Here is an 18903-nt window from a genome sequence, read left to right as displayed (position 1 = left end):
GCACGGAATCCATTTGGTGTGAACACAGCTTTAGGCCAATACAGATGTGGTGCAATTTCCTCTTAATCTGAAGTAAATGTAGTCATTTTCCAAGCAATCTATGGCATCTCTTACCAACAAGAAACATAGTTGGTTTTAGTTTTAAAAACAGAAAAAAAGGCATTAATTTGCTAAATCACTATTATATTGTCAAGGGAACAATCAAGGCAATATTTATATTTTCAGGATAATTTCTTAAATCGAGTAATTGTCAACTCATTTTGTTTAAGTTATCTCTGTTGCTTTGTTTTATCAAATTAGCCAGGATGAAGCAAAATCCTGAGAGGCTAGTAGTTGCTAATGCTAATTCTTTTACCTAATGCTAACATACTTTTCAGAAAGTTTAAGCCAATAAAAAAACTTAAAAATATAGTTTGTCAAATTTATACATTTAATTTGATAACAGAAACATTACACAATGGAAATGTATATAAAGGTCAAAGGTGAGAAACTAGATAGCTTATTTATTTAGCTAGAATTAAGCTAACACTGTCACTTTTGGGTTTTTTTTCTTGAAACTTCCAAACCGTAAAAAACAAAAGTGATGCTAACCCCAAAATTTAAGATCGTCTCAGTTTAACCATGCTACATTTTTGAATAACAACAACAAAATCCAGAGATTTGTTTGCTAAAACGGTCAGTTTGGGGTATGAGTAGCAGGAAAACCCAACATTGCCTTCACATTTAATCTTTGGTTCAAATCAAATCCAATCAAACTGTATTTGTGCAGCACGTTTCCAACTAATGTGACTCAAAGTGCAACGTTCTAGACATCCCCTCATCCCCGACCGACTTCCACTCTTAGCTAGTAACTATACCAGGGATCCAGTCCTCGTTCTCACTCTCCATCCCCCCTTCTGCAGAGCTCAGAGAGAGAAAAGCAAGCAAGGAAAACTTGGAACGCTGATGCCAGGAAGGACAACTGTCCTCCTGTGCTTGTGGCCTAAGTGGGCCAAATAAAATAGCAAATGCTACATCAGGAAATGGCTAACCAAACACTCTGAGCCATGAATCTGGGGTTGGCAGAGAGGAGGTATTTCTCCACACAGCCTTCATGACTATAGAAGTCCTTTTGTATTTAAGTGATATCTCTCAAATTGGTTTAACAGTTATCAAAGTGCAAAAGTTTTTTTTTTTTGCAGTATTGCTAAAAAGAGTCTCCCTACTAGTATTTATTTAGCTGCTTCTTTGTTCCGTAAATTCTATTGTTTGGAAATATCCATTTGTAAAGGAGGATCTGACAGATTATGTGCCGGAAAGCATTTAGTGGTCAGTGATTTGGAAGCTAAATCAAATTATCCAGTAATTTTAACCATTTTCCACTTTGTGTTTGCTGATTGTCGAAAAGGGCAATGCAAAGCTGTCTCACTGACTCTAAAAGATACTCGCCTTTTCAAATAAAAGGGAATGAGCATTCATCTATTTCTGTTTTTTTAAGCTTTTTGCATCAAAATATTAGACTTGACATTTCCCAGATCAGGTCAAAAGATAACTAAGAGTTCTGCAGTAATTCCACAGGAAAACGTCTTCCACAAATACTCTGACCCAAAATCTGTTTTTTTTATGAGATTGTTTTATTCACTGTTATAATTGTTTATTCCTATGCTTCAGAAGAGTGCTTATCCCAAATCCAGATGCTCCTAGACCATTGCCAGTAAGTGTTAGTGGTCAAACCCAACAATTTCAAGTAAAGAGGTGTATGAATGCTAGTCACAAACTTTATTTTTGTTGTAAATTTGCTCTCTGAATTGCTGAAGCGGGCATAAGTTATTGAATAGTACAGTAAATAAATGATTTAAGAACTAAAATCAGATTAAATTAGGCAATATTGAGGTAATACGATTTTATTTCACTTGCAGATCATGTAAAAGCAAGCAAAACATTTTTTAAAGGTTAACAATGAACTATATATGTGTGTATATATACCATAAATCCCCCTTATTCGCCAGGGTTAGGGATTGGATGCGCGAAATCCGCGAATACGGAGAACCGCCCTGGTGTGTGTATGTATATATATATATATATATATATATATATATATATATATATATATACAGCGCACATATAACTATAACTATATATGCATAATGTATACACACGTTCAATCTATTTATATTCAGCATACATATACGTTCAGTAAATGAGTATATGTACATATAGTATATTTATGTTCAGCTAAATATACGTTCATATATATGATGTAGATACACATAGCTAGTATATATATTAATAATTCCTAGCATATTTGCATAAATGTATACATAATGTGTATATACACACATTCAGTATATTTATAATCAGCATACACATACTGTCATTAAATATACTAATTCGCCAGGGTTAGGTACTGGATGCGCGAAATCTGCGGATACGGAGAACCGCCCCCATCATTATGTATGTGTGTGCGTATATAAATATATATATATATATATATGCAACGCATATATCTACATACGCATAAAGTATACACACACATTCAGCATATTTATATGCAGCATAAATATACGTTCAGTATATGTACATATAGTACATTTATGTTCAGCACATTTATACATTCATATATGTGATGTATATACACATATATAATCAGTATATACAGTGTATATATATATATATATTATATATATATATATATATATATATATATATATATATATATTGTATATATAGCTACATACTTAACACAAACACACACATATATACATATATATATTATACACACATTCCATCTATTTATATTCAGCATACACATACTTTCAGTAAGTATGTATATATACCATGTACATAGAGAAAATTGTGTATCTTTTGTAATTTTGTCGAAGGTTTAAACAGAGCCCAAGTTTTATTTTTAAACGTGATTGGTGACTTTTTAAAGAGGAAACCTGCTAAACTGAGGGAAGTTTCACAACATGAAAGAGGCAATAACTAAACTAAATTCACATGTTTTCCCAGAAAGTGAGCTTCAATTAATTGCGTCTCCAGCCTCACTTTTTTCCTCATCATCACACCTGATCATGTGTAAAATGCAATGCAGGTATGTGCAGCATTGCACAGCATGTGTGACACGTTTTAGTACATTACAAATGAGACAATCAGCCAGAAATGTGTCTCTTCCAAAATACGGAGGATCATTTTAAAAAATGTGTTTCATTAATGCAGAAACCTGAGATTTTCGGTGTCTTCAGGCCTAGTGAGCGTGAAAAAAAAAAAAAAAAACGAGGCACGATACGAGCGTTGTAATTCTACCAGCCTGGATTCAACTAAACATGTTGGACTTTGCTTCGCCGCACCACCCATCTCTTTCACCTTCCCTCACCTCCGCGGATGAAAGAGGGAGCCTCTGTCCGAGGCTGCAGGCGACCGCCAAGGAGGGAAGCCAAAGATTACCGTTGAAATGATGGAAGTGGGTGGCAGTCTGCAGGGAGCGGAGCTTTGAGAAGGTCTGAAATAAGCGGAGCACTGTATCAGGCGGAGAACTCAATGTTCCCTTTGGATCTGACAGATCTTCAGCTCATACTTGTTGGAACTAAAAATGAATAAACTTGTTGTTAAAAAGTTTTATTCGTCTATAATCTATCAAATACTGCTATTGATTTTGGTGCTATGGGTCAGAAGAGAAATATTCATCTATTGCAGCAAAGCAGTCGGGAACTTGAGGGAGGGACCGGTGCATTAGTTAGTGGAATTATGTGGCTCATGGCTCCAGGTACAAACGCTCACCGGCAGGATTAGATAATGCTATTATCGGCGTGATAGTAGCATTAGAAAGAAGCATTAGCATGGATAATTCCACGGATTCAGCAGCGCAGAATCACCATTAAATCGGCGTATTATACCAGCAGAGATGAGATCCAGATATAGCGAGGCAATCGGGCTGCAAAGAATCAAACTTGAAGGTAAATCTTTGAATTAGAAGTCGTCACGTTTCTGCGGCTTGACGGGTAAACAGGTGTTTAACAAAGCGCTTTCAGTGTATTGGAAGCATGGATACTTGATTTTTTTGTTTGTTTGTTTTTATATCAGGGATTATGAAATATTTATTTCAATTTTGACCATTAAAAAAATGAAAATCATCTTCTTGGGGAAGTTTTCCCATGATGGAACACATAATATGTAAAAAAATTAAGCTTAAATTTCAGTTTTTATATGTAAAAATATGGAAACTCATCAATTTAGAAAAAAACTCAATTGTGTAAAAAAAAAAAAAATGTTTTTTTTGCTTGGAGGATGTGGTTTTTAAAAGCTTATGAAATTGGACATATTTTGCAAAACTTCAACGAAATTTTTTTTTTTAATTAAATGATAATGTGACTAATAACCGGATACCACAGGCGCCACAAGAGGTGGAAGATGTGGAATTGTTAGATCCACAGCTCCTCCGTAAAATCACCAACCACGATTTACCAAAACCGCTTCATCTGTAGCCCCTCCCACATCGCTCGCTGCTCCATGGCCTGAATAAGACTCCAACGTCTCCTTTGATAGATGATAATGAGCGCTAGTCCTGTGGCAGAAAAATTAAAGTATTGTTCACATCCGTCGCCATATTTTTGAATGACTTATTGCATGAGTTACAATTTTTACTTGATGGTTTACTCAACTTAAACATTTACTTTGATAAAAACTAGTATTTTCAAAAGTAACAAATTACAGAATTTTTGTTAATTGATCCAATGTTTCATTTTTTTTCAGTGTACAATGAAAAAAATGGGAGTGAAATTGACTTGAGAAAAGTTCGGTAACAATTGCCATGCAGAAATCCTCAGTAAATATTACAGGAAAAGATTTTACTCAAAATGTTCTGTTATTGCCATAAAAATAAGGCTAAATCTCACCATTCTACCATAGTCAATTTGATTTAAATTCAACTTGTGTTATTACATAATATAGCCTATTGGAATCATGTGTTTCAGTAACATTGAATTAAACATTTGTTTAAATTAAGGCATAAAAATCTCATGTGGACTCCTGGCTCATAGAAACCTGTGTGAAGGTGGAGAGTCGACACCATTGGTGTGGGAGGTCCGTTCTGCTCACAACAGCAGCAGAAGCTCCACAGCTGGCAGCGGAGACGCCTGTGCCGCCACCATTTGGTCTTTACATATTTAGCTGTTGAATATCTGAATGCGAATGAATGTGGAGGGATCGGGGAAATCAAAAGGGTGTTTTTGTTGACTGGAATTAGTGTTGTGAGCGAGCTTTCTTCTCCATTCTCCCCCCTTTCCTTTCTCTGCTCTCCAAATTACAGCTATTAAGACAAGGCTGGCGTGAGCCAAACACGGCGCTCCACTTAATGTGATTTCCCCCTCCGCACTAAGGAAGCCATAAGAGGCAGTGATTCATGGGAGCTCCATAAAAAGACAGAGCGATGGGAAGATGTCCACCTCCGATACGCACCCAACACAAACACGGGTGTGTAATTGCTTGTGTGCGCAAGCGAGAGGGATGAGATTAAGACGATCGTTTAATTCTGGCCGGTTTTGAACACTAATCTAATCCAGAAAACCCGGCTACGGCCCCTAACCTCTGCGAGGATTTTCCTGCAAAACGATCTTCTCCCAGTTGCACACGACTGAGGTGTAATGTGACAGCAACACGCTAGCTTTCAACACCCACCGTTGGCAGAATTATGTCTGACAGCTTTTGGCCGATGTCTGAGCGATGTGGAGCACCCAACCTCGGCGGGAACCGGTATCAAGGTAAAAAAAAAAAGCAGACTTAAAATTAATGATCTGTCGTGGTTTTATTTAAGAAAAACAACTGAGATTAGAAGATAAAAAATTAAACAAAAGCAAGGAGCACAAATTCGACATATTTCCGGGGCCTGCCCATAGATCAAGGCTTAATGCAGCCTCCGGCGCAGGCAGAACGGCCGAGACAAATGACAGTTCACGGAGGTGGGGTCCCCGGGGCGGACGGCGGTCCCAGCCTCTGGCACTGTTCTGGGGTTAGCCGGAGCCTACAGGACACAGAGGCTGAGCGGCGGCGGAGCTGAGAGGCTAGCCGGCTTCGCTAATGGGTCCCCCGACAATCACGCTTGACCTTACAGGCCCGCCGCATCCATTACCAGCTGGTTAGCAGCTAGCGCCGGAGTGAACTGCTCCTGCTAGTTAGCTGCAGTTAGAGGTTAAAGCTTGCTTAACAAGGGCACAGGAGGACTTCTGTTAGCTGCAGAAGTCTCTCTTTGTGAGGGATTTAGAGCAGACTAAAGGCTTTTTTTTATTAATCCACAAACTGAAAAACGGATACTGAGAAAGAACATCAACTGAACACCAAATTTTATTCTGGTGTAAGATACTGAAATAATACATCTATTAAAAAAATATATATATATATTAAAATACAAATATTATTTTTCTAGCTTAAAGCAATTTTATTGAACGTAAAAAACTAAGCACATCTCTAACTGGTCAAAGATTCAATGAACTGTAAAAAGTGAATTATTAGATCAATTCACAAATATATTTTTTACATTTACAAATGTATTTTTTACATTTTCATCTAATTAAAATTTTGGGCAATGCCAGCTCTGGGCATAGGCGACCTAGGCGGCCGCCTAGGTCAGAGGAGGTGCCAAATCACAATGATTATATTGTCATTTATTTTTAAACAGTTAGATACACCACTCCTTTCATGTAAAAATAAAAAAGTAATGATTAAAAAGCATAAATAAAATATCTCAACAGCTTAATCAATAGCTCTAGTGCAGCGCCCCTCCCTCCCTAACAGTGCCGCTGTCTAAGCTAGGTTAGTTAGCCACTGTTCGTGCTTCTTTAAAACTTTAAGGATGGAAAAACAAGCCCTCAGGGACAGCATAAAAGGGAAAAGGGAAGAAAGAGGAGGAAAAACTGACTTAAAGCAGAAGTTTGTCTGTTTTACTAGCATAATTTATTTGAAAATTGCATGTAAAGCATACTTAATCAGTGCTAGTGTGAAAGCTGTAAGCTGAACTTGGCCACAGATGATGCTAAGGCTGATAGCTGAAAATGCTGAAATTGATGGCTAAAAACACTAAAGTTGACACTGAAATCACTTGAGCTAATAGCTAAAAACACTGAAGCTAATAGCCAGCTTAAATGTTAGTTCAATGCCAAATTGGCCTAAACAACTCAAAAAAGCCTAAATTAGCTAAAATAGCTAGCATATAGCTGAAATGTTGGTTAAACTCCAAATAGCCTAAAAAACTGAAAAAAATCCCAAATTAGCCAAAATAGCTAGCATGCAGCTGAAATATTAGCTCAAGTCCAAAATAGCTTAAAAAAAACCTAAATTAGCCAAAACGGTTAGCATGCAGCTGAAATATTTGCTAAACTCCAAATTGGCCTAAAAAACTGAAAAAAAATCCTAAATTAGCCAAAATAGCTAGCATGTAGCTGAAATATTAGCCAAACTCTAAAATACTCTAAAAGATAAAGGCCGAAATATTCCAAAAAGCTAGCATAATACCATTATAGCTTTCCACTTTACTACACTCTCATTCCATATAAAATATAGTAACGTCTAATCGACTATTAAATTAGCCGTCGACTGTTTTAATAGTTGATTAGTCGACTAATCGTGCCAGCCCTAAAATTAAATATCGGTGGCACATGCGTAAAAAGTCCTTTAGACATACGTGGAACAGTCGTTAAAAGCCACAAACGTGGGTATGCATCTCGCAAAATATTACACACTATTGTGTAAGATTTACATAATAATTGCACATAAACTATATAAAATACACAGACGGCGTAATTCTCAACCGAAAAACCACTTTAAATGGCTCAAATAAACTCCTGTGAAGATCTGCAGACCAAAACCCTCGACGGACATCTGCGCACACTGTCGAATGACCAATGCAAGGACCACTTATGAATCGTGAAAGACCGAAATTTAATACGTGCGAAATGCGGCGAGTGCACGTCTCTGGCTGTGTGACATGGTCCTAAAAAAAAAAAAAAAAAAAAAAAAAAACTTGCTTTGCAACGCATGAGTTTCAAAATTTTCATTGAAAGCCATCACTTGAACGGGCATTTCTGATGGTTCTGAGAAAAATCGATCCAAAGTATCAGCTTTTGAGTTGGTTTGGTATAAAACCAATATTTTCAATGTTGTTTGAAACTTTTCTGTATCTGGAAAATAGACCCAGCTGAGTCGCTACCTCACCACTCTGGTTTTAACGTTTATCAACCAATATCGGTATTGATATTGATATCAATATTGACTAGTATCGGATTGATATCCAAATGCTCAGTACCTAATTCCAGAGTCTGATGGGACGTAGCAATACATGTTTGGCTTTGTATTTCCAACTATATCCCTGTAAGTTCTTGATCTCCAACCACGTATCAATCTCTTCTCAAGACCCCCAGAAACTCTCAAATCTTCTCTCTTGAACGCAGCAAACTGAACCCCTTTTTCTGGATCGCAGCTCCTGACCAGGAACCGGGGCTACCGCTACTGAGGATCGCCAGATTGGTTCCACTTATGCAAGAGGGCCGGGTCCGGTTTTCCCTCGTCTGGAGACGATTGTTCTTCACAGAAGTGAGACGAGTAGCTCTCTCCCTTCAGCTTTTGCCGCCAAAGCCCTTGCTTGTGTCCGCAAATCTCTCATCCCCGGTTCCCTTTGTTGAGACAGCAACGCCGCGGCGCTTATCTCCATTACAGTCCAGCGCCACGGGGAGCTTTCCCAAAGCCTCTCACCCTACGCCTTATTAGCAGCTACTCTCTTCCCAACTGGGAACTCGACCATGTTTCCTCACTTCTGTTCTTGAAACGGTCTCAGCAAAGTATTCTACCAAGACTTCCGAGTATGAACGAGCCTGTTAATTTCGAAGCCTTTAAGGAGATTGTGTTGCTTTGCATTGTGGGAAACAAAGACAAGGATAAGAGCGTCCCGTTTGAGGGAAGTCTCCTCCATGCTTGTTTGTTTTCCCACCGATCTGGGATTGATCATCACAACTTGATGCTTGCCGGTTCCTAACCTGTTAGGATAACTCACACCCTCCACGACTGTTCTCAACACCTCCTTCATCAGAGGCGAGCTCATTTCAGGTGTGAATATGTTGATTCCGTGCAGGTGAGATGCAAAAAAAAAAAAAAACAATATCGTGACATCAGGTGATGATATCAGGAACCAAACAGGGTCAGTATCCCACTACCCCTCAACTCCAAGATTGGGTCTTTAGCACCCAGGTAATGGCTCCCCTCCGTTCCCTCTGTTTTATTTCAATACCATCCATTATTTAACTCCCAACCACTCTCCCTCCTCTCTCGGATCGAGGCGCCCCGCTGACTCCCACTTCAAGGACGAGCGCGGCGCCGAGCGGAGGAGCCGACCCAGTCCCCGTCCTCACCCTCAGAAGACGGAGGCGAGCGCACACACACACGGAAAAATGTGTAGACCCAAATATACATTGCTTTGTACTCCGGTTCAAAGTTTCCCGTCCTCTCCACAAAACATTCAAGGAGAAGGCAAAAAAAAAAAAAACACAACAATGAATAAATCATAGAGCGGCGCTCTACTGTTGCACCGTTCCTGGAGAGACAAAGATCCGAGGAAAAAGGAGCCTGGAGACTAAAAAGGGAGTTGAAAGTCGAGCGGAGAGAGCAAACACCTCTTTGGTCTTTTTGATGGCGCGCTCTTATGGAACATGCCATTTCTTGATTTACTTTTAAATCCATCATCAGTCGAGCTAATAATTCGACTCCGAGTGCCGCTGTGAAGCGCCGTCCCCTGTGAACACTCGAATTACAGGAGCCAAACAGTTGGAGGGCCTATTAACCGAACCCGGGCTTTGATTCAAAGAGGCAGCCTTCTTGGTGAAACGTCTCAGATTAACTCGTTTGATATCACACTGGACATTTACGTTTGGCTAGAAAATGAGAAAAAAAGAAGGTGGATTCATCTACACACAATGAGTGGTAAGGTCTCACTTTGGGGCATTCAACCTTTTATATATACATATATATATATATATATTAGAGCTCAATACATTTGCATACTTTGAAACAATTGAAATTCAACCAAACGGCATAAGGATGAACAATAAAGGATTCACCAGAAGAGAAAAGAAAAAACATTTTATACTCATTTACTTTGAGAAAAGAGCTCATTCTTGTAACAAAAACAAGATACGAAAAAAAAAAAAACCTTCAAATCCACAGTTTTACAATGTCTATTATAATTTCATTGTAGTAATTTTAACTTCGGTACTTTCATTTTTTACCATCTTGCTACATTGTAATGGGTGGAGTCAGTGGTTAGTTCATTGATTTTCTTCATCAGGTCAGATGTAATGTGTTGTTAAACCATCACGGTGTGCCCTGCAGTTACTCTTACAAGGGTAACTTTTTAAGGCGGAGCTAAAAAACAAAAAAACAAAACAAGTTTTAAAAAAATGTCAGATTAAACTAGAAAATTTTAAAGTTAATATTTATTTATCTCTACTGGATTTCACCATTTTATTTATTTTTTGTCCAAGATTAAATATATAAATAGTTTGCTTCATTAAAAAAAGGTGGTTTTTGTTTTGTTAAATTTTTAAATGGGGGCTTGTCCGGGATTTGAAACTCTGAACCAAAAAATAAACCAAAATGGTGGTTTTTGTTTTGTATCTTAAATTGAGTAGGGGCTTGTCCGGGATCTGAAACTCGGAACCTAAAGAATAAACCAAAATAGTAGTTTTTGTGTTGTATCTTAAGTTAAATGGGGGCTTGTCCGGGATTTGAAACTGGGAACCCAAAGAATACACCAAAATGGTAGTTTCTTTGTTGTATCTTAAGTTAAACGGGGGCTTGTCCGGGAAAAAAAAAAAACAGTAATGAGCATAGTGTCCAAATTGCTTTTGAAAATTAGGGTACTAGATGGTACCACTACATTAGGGAAGGAATTCTGACATAGCCTAGGAGCCTAAAGTATATATTAAAATGCTAGTTTTTGTGATGCAGCTTATTTTAAATAGGGGCTCGTCCGGGATCGGAAACCAGGAACTAAAAGTATAAACCATGGCAAAATAAGTATGTTTTTTTTCTGTCTTATTGTTTTGCATTTTTCTTTTTCCCAGCTGTTTTCATAATAGTTTGTGATGTCACAAAAGGATTCTATATGTTTTCATTTCATTAACTCCACGGTTGCCTGGTAACTCTTTTATCTCAACTGAAATGTTGCATGACTCATTGAAAGATCCTGGACGAGCCCCCACTCTGGTTTAATTTACGGAATTAAACATAGAAATAGTTTGCCTTTAGTAAAATGTACCTTAAGTTGTGTTGGTCTTGTCCAAGATATGAAGCTAGAAACCACAAAAAAGCCTAAAAAGGTCGTTTTTGTGGAGCGGCTTTACTCGAGAGATCTGACCACGACTAAGCCAAAGTTTTAACCAAAATCTTCTGTTTCTTATTTTAAGTTGTGCGGGGCTCATCCGGAAGGTGAAAGAAATTATTCAAGGTATACATTAAAATAGTCGTCAATGTGATGTATCTTAAATTGAGTGGGGGCTCGTCCGGGATTGGAAAATATTCATCTACAGTGTAAGCTATGGCAAAATAAGTATGTTTTATTTCTTGATTTATTTTTCTTTCTTCCAGCTGTTTTTAACAATAGCTAGTGATGTCATGATTTGTTTTCACTTCATTTTCTTCATAGTTTGTTGGTAGCTCTTTTGTCTCGTTCAAAATGTTGCGTGACTTGTCCAGAGATCCGAGACGAGCTCAAACTGTGGTTTTATTTACAAATTTAAAGATTGTAATAAGTTTGCCTTTAATTAAAAATGCAGCTTTCTTGTTGTATCTTAAATTGAGTGGGGGCTCGTCCGGGATCTTAAACTAGGAACCTTTATGTCTTTTTCTTTTGCATGTTTTTTGTTTTCATAGTAGTTTGCGATGTCATGAAGACATTCTGTTTTCATGTCATTATCTCCATGGTTGCCTAGTAACTCTTTTGTCTCAATTGGAATGTTGCGTAATCTCTTGTTTTTGTTTATGCTTGTTTTTCTTTGTGTTCATGGCCATCTCTCCATAGACTTAAAATGTTCTGCATATTCTGTTAAACATCTCTTCGGTCATTTCCCTTCAGGAATATTTAAAGACGTGTTAGTAAAATCAAAAGTGGTAAAGGTGTTCCTGTCATCCATCAATGCACTAGTCTGTGCACCTATCCTGCAGAGTCTGTCAGTTAAGCAGGTGTGCAGGATTCTGATGTCTTCATGCCACTCTGACGTGGTGACAGAGAGGGAAGCTAGACTCACCAGAGACGCCATCAGCAGACGGGCCAGCTCCCACCCACCAGATCCATTTGGTCTCCATTTGAGATGCCAGGCAGCAGCTCCAAATGAAGGCCGGCGTCCGCCACAGAAGAAGCCGTCGTTCCATCTATCAGAAGAGAAGGCTGCTAATGATGATGTTTTTCTTCAAGTGCACAAACATCAAGTCCAGTGAGACTTATGTCTGCGCGTGTGCTTGACAGAAATGTCTTTATGCATTACACTTTTGCGGCGGGAAGATGTAATAATTTCCCTTGAAAACTGGGGCTAGACGCCCGCTTCCTAACGATGAAATCTTTTGATGTTTAAATTAGGATATCACACACGAGGAGCTATCCTCTGAGGGCTGCACCTTCTTATGACAAGATTAGCAGCAAAGCAAAGCCATTACTCTGGTTTATTTCTGCCCCAGCCAACTCCCAGACACAGAGGCAGGCAGCCATCCAGAGAGGGAGATGGAGGGAGGGACGGAGGTGAAGTAAAGGGGCTCCAAAGAGAAGAAAAGCAGGGGAAAACTAATGGGGGTACACAGATATTATCCAAGCCACTTATTTATAGATCATCTGTGATGCACACAAACCTCGGCTTCCTACCTCTGTCAAACTGTCACAGAGTCAGGCGCGTCAAGTTTAACATACTTAGCTGTCTGTGCTGTCAGCGCTCCGTACAGCCATAAAAACTAATAAAGCCGTACCACTGACAGCAGCTACGACAGACCATAGCAGCGTTTACCGACTCGGCTGACTGTCCCGCAGGAGCCAGAGCAGCCTGTCTGAAGAACAAGATGTTTCCCAAATACATTAACCGAAATGCTTTGGTACGCCGGCTAACGCTAGCTGCCAAGTGTCATCTGTCATTTGTCTGCCTCAAACCCAAATGAAAGTGGATCGAACGAGAATGGAGTCTGCCACTAGCCACACCCAGTCGGTAGCCTTACCCAATCCAGTCTCTTTCCCATGTGTTCACATATTGACGTTTGGTTAACCCTCGTGCTCTCTTATGGGGTCCAGATGACCCCACCCTTACATTGAGGTGTTAGTCTTTCCATGACAAAGGTGGACGAGACTTCCTGTCTGTCATTGGACACCAGTAAAGATCGACAATAGGGTACCAATACTGGGTTATTGTACCAGCACTGGGTTAGGGTACCAGTAGTGCGATAGGATACCTGTACTAGGTTAGGGTACCGGTACTGGGTTAAGACACCATTACTTGGTTAAGGTACCATACTGGGTTAGGGTACTGGTACTGGGTTAGTGTTCTAGTACTGGGTTACGGTACTAGTACTGGGTTAAGACACCATTACGTGGTTAAGGTACCGTACTAGTACATGGTTAGGGTACTGGTTTTGGGTTAAAACACCATTACTTGGATAAGGTACCAGTACTGGGTTAGGGTACTGGTACTGGGTTAGGGTACTAGTACTGGGTTAGGGTACCAGTACTGGGTTAGGGTACTAGAACTGGGCTAGGGTACTAGTACTGGGTTAAGACACCATTACATGGTTAAGGTACCGTACTTGGTTAGGGTACTGGTACTAGGTTGAGATACCAGTGCTGGGTTAAAGTACCAGTACTGGGTTGGGATGCCAGTACTGGGTTAGGAGACTGGCGCTGGTTTAGATTCCCTTAGTATACCTGTACTGGGTTAGAAGGACAAACGTTCCGACCCTACCCTCCATCAGAGGGTGGGGTAGATGCACACTCCATACAGCCTCACCAGGGGCAGGGCACCAGGATCACCCCATCCCAGGAAGGGAAGTGAAATAATTAAATTTTAATTTAAATTTAATTTAAAGGGGGGCAATCAAATTTGGATGCCCATTAACTGTTCCCCGGGGAGTTCCCATTCCAGGTTAAGGTACCGCTTGGCATCCTGGTTCCAAAGGTTGGGGACCCCTGGTTGGTGTTTGCATTTTTGACATGTGTGTTTCCCGGTACCAAGCACCCCTCAGACTGGTACCAGTTTGTGCCCCAGAGACTGGGATCCCCTTATTTAGCGGGATTAGCCAGTAATCCATAAACAACAAGATGGGGACATCCAAAAACAGAAGGGGCCTGAACCATACGTCCATACATGATGCGTTGGGAGTGAGAATGCGTTGCCATGGCAGACATGAAATCCTGTCCACTTTTGTCGTGGGAGGGACAACACGTCAAGGTAAGGTTGGGGTCATCTGGACCCCACAAGATAACACAAGAGATAGTGAGACATGAAAGCATGGTGCAGTTGATCCAGGAAAGAATAGTTTTCACCACGATGTAACCATCGGTCTTACCCCATACCCCCAGTAAACGCACCGCGCCCATGCCCTCACATATCCATCCGCTCGCCGCCTTTGAAACATCATCATGCAGATCAGGGGGCATTACCTGCGCTTTCATGCCACAAAGTGGGCAGCCAAAGCGCTGAGAGCTCTCCAGCGCTCCACTCCTTGCACTCTCGTCTCTTCGCCACAGTTGGGGAGAAGAGTGCAGGCAGCTGTTAGGACAACAAAGAGGGGGCCGACGATGGCGTGTCCCCTCCGAGGCCCTTTTCATGCTCTCAGGTTGAGCCACAAGGGCCCACTTCACTGCCGTTAGCAGGGGATGGGAAATACATAGCGTCTCTTTAAAACTGTGACCTGGCCTTTTAGTCTGGTGTGCTCGGGGCTGATTATCCACACTCACCTTTTTTTTTTTTTTATTAAATAAAAAGTCACATTTTACACATGCACACATGGAAATGCTGTAGGAGGGCAGGATCGGTGCGCGCGCACGCTCGGAGGACATGTTTGTGGAGGTTACAGGGCAGCTGTGGGTTAAAGCTGCAGTACACTACGAGGGGGATCGTGTTTAACCCCCACAGCCGAGGTGACTTTGAGTGAGTCACAAAGCTGGGAGAGTTGCTCATCCTCTCAGTGAGTCAGTCCGTCAGACTCGGAGCCGAGAACTGAAGGTTCGCTTTGCCAGGGTGTCTTTTTGAAGATGACCTTGCTCTCAAGGTAAAAAAAAAAAAAAAAAAAAAAACACTGAATGTTTTAAAAGCTGCTCAAAGTTTCATGCTCTGCCGCGTGCTCTGGAGATCTTTGTCTGAGCGGTTACAGACTTCCAAAGGCTCAGACGAAACCTTGAAGGGTCTGAGCTCTCTGGACGATGGAGATTCGGGCAGAGATGAACGAGCGAGTGACTCATCAAAGTCCACGTGTTCGTTCTTCAGGTCACCCTCTGGCCTTGTTTACTCATTAGCTTATCCAGTAGCTGGCTGATGATGAAAGTCTGTGCAGTTGATAACTCTCAGGGATAACTCTCTAAGCTATTAAAAATAGATTCTCTGGTAGTTATTTAAAACAAAAATGCAATTTAGCTAATATTTTAGCAACATGCTAACGTTTTTGGCTGATTTGTTATCTACTAAGATTTTTCAACGTTAATTTAGAGTTTAGTTTCGATTTTTCAACAGGGTAACGTTTTGATTAATTTAGTTTACTATGGAATTTTGGGCTATTTTGGAGTTTAGCTAGTATTTAAGCAACGAGCTAGCTTTTGGGGGCTAATTTGTCATCTACTTAAGTCTTTTTAATGCTAATTCGGAGTTTACCTAATATTTTAGCAACATGCTAACAATTTTGGCTAATTTGTGATCCATTAGGATTTTTATATGGCAATTTTAGAGTTTAGCTTCCATTTAAACAAGAGTCTAACATTTTGATTATTCTTTTACTAAGGAAATTTAGGCTATTTTGGAGTTTAGCTAGTATTTAAGCAAGGTCCCTTTTTTGGCTAATTTGGCATCTACTGAGGTTTTTTTCTATGCTAATTTGGAGTTCACCTAATATTTTAGGAACATTTTAACATTTTTGACAAATTTCTTATATATTAGGGTTTTTATAGGGAAATTCAGAGTTTGGCTTCTATTTAAACAAGACGCCAATGTTTTTTACTGATTTAGTTTACTAAGGATTTTAGACTATTTTGGAGTTTAGCTAGTATTTCAACAGCTAGCTTGCTTTTTTTTTGGCAAATTTAGCATCTACTGAGGTTTTTATGCTAATTTAGAGTTTACCAAATATTTTAGCAACATTCTAACGTTTTTGGCTAACTTGTGATCTATTAAGATTTTTTAAGGCCAATTTAGGGTTTAGCTTCTATTTTAGCAACAGGCTAATGTTTTGGACTAATTTAGTTTACTAAGGATTTTAGGCTATTTTGGAGTTTAGCTAGCTTTTCTTTGGCTAATGTGTCATCTACTTGGATTTTTTATGCTAATTTGGAGTTTACCTAATATTTTAGCAACATACGAACATTTTTGGCTAATTTGAGATCTATTAGGATTTTTATAGAAAAATTTAGAGTTTAGCATATATTTAAACAAGAGGCTAACATTTTTGACTAATTTAGTTTACTAAGATTTTAGGCTATTTTGGAGTTTAGCTAGTATTAAATTAACAAGCTAGCTTTCCTTTGGCTAATTTTTCATCTACTTGGATTTTTATGCTAATTTGGAGTTTAGCTGATATTTTAGCAACATGCGAACATTTTTGGTTAATTAGAGATCTTTTAGGATTTTTATGCACAAATTTAGAGTTTAGCATCTATTTAAACAAGAGGCTAACATTTTTGACTAATTTAGTTTACTAAGGATTTTAGGCTATTTTGGAGTTTAGCTAGTATTAAACTAACAAGCTAGCTTTTTTTTTCTTTGGGCTAATTCTGCATCTACTGAGGTTTTTATGCTAATTTAGAGTTTACCTATTATTTTTGCAACATGCTAACATTTTTGGCTAATTTATGATCTACTAAGTTTTTTATAGGCCAATTTAGAGTTTAGCTAATATTTTAGCAACAGGCTAACTTTTTTGACTAATCTAGTTTACTAAGAAGTTTTAGGCTATTTTTGAGTTTAGCTAGTTTAGAAGCAATGGGATGGCTTTTTTTTTCCTTTTTTCCTTTTTTTTTTTTTTGCAAATTTGGCATCTACTCAGGTTTTTATGCTAATTTTGAGTTTTCCTAATATTTTAGCAACATGCTAATGTTTTTGGCTAATTTGCTATCTAGTAATACTTTTATTGGCTAATTTAGAGTTTAGAATCTATTTTAGCAACACGCTAACGTTTTTTACTAGTTTATTTTCTGAGGAATTTTAAGTATTTAAGCAATGAGCTAGCTTCTTTGGCTAACTTGGCATCTACTAAGGTTTTTTTGGGCTAAATTGGAGTTTAGCTCATATTTAAGCATCACACTATTTTTTGCAAAACTGGCACGTGTTAGGGATTTCTACGCAATTTTACTATTTTTTACAATTTTACTAGTTTTTTCTAATATTTAGGTCTACTTCAGCGCTCTTTCTGTAATGAAATTTCCAGTCTTTGAGCAAGTTTAATAATTTACAAACAGCTTTTGGATTTTCTGCAGATCCCCTCAGCAATTATAGTAATTTGCATCACCATTTTCAGCAAAAAGCTTTAGCATCTTTAGCAGTTAGTTTCAGATGAAAAACTTTAACACTAGCATTATCACAGGTAATGCACGATGCAACGTGTCTTACAAGATCCATACTGATCCCGTGTCACTTACGATCTGTACAGAATTTGGAGTTCAGCTAGTAATCATGAACGACCCATGTTTTTTTTTTTTTTTTTTTTTTTTTTGGCTAATTTAGCCTCTACTGATTTTATTATGCTAATTCAGAGTTTAGCTAATATTTTAGCAACATGCTAACATTTTTTACTAATTTGTATCTACTGAGGTTTATTGAGGCTAATGTAGAGTTTAGCTTGTATTTTAGCAATATCCTTACGTTTTTGGTTAATTTAGTATTTACTGGGGCTTTTAAGATTATTTTAGAGTTTGGCTTTATTTTAGCAACATGCAAACGTTTTTGACTATTTTCTTTAATTAACTTGGGCTTTTAATGTATATTTATAGTTTAGCTACTATTTTAGCAATAGGCTAACGTTTTTGACTTATTTATTTTATTGAGGAATTTTAGACTATTTTGCAGTTTAGCTAGTAACTAAGCATTAAGCTAGCTTTCCGTGCAAATTTGGCATCTAAGCTTTTACGAAGGTGAAATATATATATAAAAAAACATTTTGAGAGATGCTAGTTAATTTTTATAGTTTTGCTTTTGTTTGTGCAAAAAAATAGACATAATTCATATTTAATAAAATAAAAAACAAAGTTAATGAATGCAAATCCAAATTTCTTAAAGGCTAAAGTAAATCAATGCGGCTCCTTCTAGTTTTTGATCAGTAGAAAACGAGCCCAAATGGCTCTTTGACTGTTAAAGGTTGCAGACCCCTGGTTTAGATGTATGTGAGTATCTATATATATATATATACCCAAATGACTGTCAAAATGTTCTGTGAGAGTTCATGTATAATTATTGTGCATATTCTACTCAAAAATGAATCACTGTGAATCACCGGATCGCTCCAGTGAAGATCTCACCCATTGGTAGATAGATTTCCACCATCCTTGGTACTTGGTTGGTACTTTTCTCTTGGTAATCCTTAATAATGTGTGTTCTGCGGCTGTCACATTGAGTGTGGCTCACTCCGGGCATGCCCCTCCGGAATATTCCCTCTGATTTCCGGGAGACTCTCCTCTCATTTGTAATGTTTGTAATCGACGTAGCACCT

The 18903-nt window shown here is 38.6% G+C and overlaps 1 long non-coding RNA gene across 1 annotated transcript; it reads right to left on the bottom strand.

Moving 5' to 3' along the window:
• Nucleotides 1-8198: 8198 nt before the first annotated feature.
• LOC118599578 lies at nucleotides 8199-18888 on the bottom strand. The gene is made up of 3 exons (XR_004948985.1): nucleotides 18688-18888; nucleotides 12267-12390; nucleotides 8199-10383 (listed from the first exon to the last, which is right to left on the bottom strand). It is a non-coding gene; the product is annotated as an uncharacterized LOC118599578 (long non-coding RNA).
• Between the last annotated feature and the right edge of the window lie 15 nt (nucleotides 18889-18903).

The sequence above is a fragment of the Oryzias melastigma genome, linkage group LG2 (assembly GCF_002922805.2).
Source record: "Oryzias melastigma strain HK-1 linkage group LG2, ASM292280v2, whole genome shotgun sequence".
Classification (NCBI taxonomy): domain Eukaryota; kingdom Metazoa; phylum Chordata; class Actinopteri; order Beloniformes; family Adrianichthyidae; genus Oryzias; species Oryzias melastigma.
Note: the sequence above shows the minus strand (reverse complement) of the source record. Positions and strands in the feature narration are given on the sequence as shown.